Below are 2205 nucleotides of genomic sequence, written 5' to 3'. Positions count from 1 at the left end.
CAGACTTGAACTGTGGTTGCCCATGTGGGAGTCCACTGCCCTTAACTACCATGAGACCTGCTGGCCCCTGGCAGTTTGAATTCTAACTTTTTCTCTTTTTCTCTCTGGTGAGCACATGTGCCCTATAGCAAAATTAAATTAAACAACAATAATAACAATAAAATCAGGAAGCTGCAATTAAATAATTATTTTTTTCAAAAATCAAATCCTAGCCCAGCTGTGGTAGCACAGGTGATAGTGCACTTCTGCAAAATAATGGAGCCACATAGGAAGGCCTGGGGCTCTTATCCCACATTAATTTTAACACGCTGCAACATCTTGTAGGCAGAATTATGATCTTGGCTGGCTGTAGGGCGGGATGGGAGAGGGCAAGTTGGCAAGACCTGTCAGGGATCCTTGTTTGTTTCTCTAAAAAAACAAATAAACTTAAAAAAAAACTCAAATTCTTGGAACTGGCAGGTGGCATAGTGTTAAGGTGCTGGACTCCCACGTGGGTGACCACGGTTCAAGTCCCAGACCTTCTGGCTTGCTGTCTCACATTCCCTTTCTCTCTCTCTCTCTCTGGTATACTTAAAAATAATAACAAATAGGAGTCTACGGGTTGCACTCAGTCGGTCTCCACGTGTTGCTCCAGCCTCCACGGCTGCATTCACAGTATCGCGAAGTCGGTGCATGTGAAGGGGGTTCGAAAAGGAAATGCTAATCATTAAGATGCTGAGGCATGCAGTGGGCCAGATGGTACAGAGCCCAGCCTGTGGCTGGGGTGTGTCTGCCCTGCCAGTCCAGTTTCTGGGCATCTCCCCTTGCCAACTACCAGCAGATGCCAACTTTCACTCAGCCTCTTTCTCTGAAACGAATCATCCACGAGTTTTAATTACAGGGGGTCTCAGCCAGCTGGGAATGGGGGTCGCTAACTTTCTGACGAAATGATTTGGGAAGGACAATGTGATTTTGTCTGACATAAGAAAACCCCCTGATCATGTCTTCCACAGTGGCCCGTTTATTTATTCTGATATCTTGGATTATAGAATCTTTCTGAGAAAGTAGTCAACAACGGCATCGCCTGGCTGTTTCACTACAGTGCTTTGCTCAGTGCTGTTGGAGAAGCAAACGTGTCCTTAGCGAGAGCTGTGAACAGAACAGGATTGCATTATATTCTGGACGTTGCAGCGGAACACAACCTGCGGTTGTTTGCATCCAGCACAATTGGGGCTTTTGGACCTATCTCTTCTTGAAACCCAACCCCTGATCTCTGTATTCAGAGACCCAGGACTGTCTATGGGGTGTCCAAGGTCCATGCGGAACTCATGGGAAAACATTATTATTACTGATATAGGTTGGATTTCTGGTGCCTGAGATATCCTGGAATCAGTTCAGCTGACTCCCAGCCTGGAGGAGGAACAACTGACGATGCAGTTCGGATTTCCCACGATGTTAGGAAGAATGGCAAATTTGAGTGCAACCTGAGGGCCAGTATGAGGTTTCCCATGATGTTCATTGACAACTGCCTGGAGATCATGGAGGTCCCAGCCGAAGCCCTCTCCATGCAGACCTACAATGTGAACACTATGAGCTTCATGTCCCAGGAGCTGGCCCAGGAGCTTCTCAAGCACATGCCAGAATTCCAGATTACTTACAACGTGGATGCTGTCCAACGGGCCATAGTGGACAGCTGGCCAATGAACTTTGATGACAGCAATGCTCAGAAGGACTAGGGGTGGAAACATAATTTTGATCTTCCAGAACTGGTGACTATTGATGTTGAACTTCCACAGTTCTGACACCAGAATCACCCAGGCCAACTGAAAGAATCCAAAGGAAGAAATCGTAGGTCCTGGACCACAAACAGGGAGCTGTCAAGCCCCCAAGGTTAAAGATTGTAAGGAAATGTTATCTGGAGTCGAACTGATGGGACTAAACTTGGGCAGCTCATGTTGAATGGCTCGATGGGGAGTGGAGCTAGCTTTCAGTGGGTTTAAAATGTCCATCTGGTGGTAGAACTCTCCACTCAGCTGTTTGCCTAGAATTGTCCTGACACACATACCATGAATGAAGACTTAAGTCAGAGTAGTTTCTATGTATTTCCTTAATTAAGATGAAAGGACCATTCCTGGGAAGGTGGAAGTTTGTGACATTTGTATTTAATTCAATTTAATTTAAATTTAAATAATACTGCAAAGACTCCAGGATTCTCTTGACTAGAGA

General features: G+C 45.7%; 1 pseudogene; it reads left to right on the top strand.

The window, feature by feature from the left end:
* Positions 1-696: 696 nt before the first annotated feature.
* Positions 697-1806, top strand: LOC102483731 (L-threonine 3-dehydrogenase, mitochondrial pseudogene; annotated as a pseudogene).
* The last annotated feature ends 399 nt before the right edge of the window (positions 1807-2205 follow it).

This window comes from Tupaia chinensis, unplaced genomic scaffold, assembly GCF_000334495.1.
Source record: "Tupaia chinensis unplaced genomic scaffold, TupChi_1.0 Scaffold000706_1, whole genome shotgun sequence".
Lineage (NCBI taxonomy): Eukaryota > Metazoa > Chordata > Mammalia > Scandentia > Tupaiidae > Tupaia > Tupaia belangeri.
Note: the sequence above shows the minus strand (reverse complement) of the source record. Positions and strands in the feature narration are given on the sequence as shown.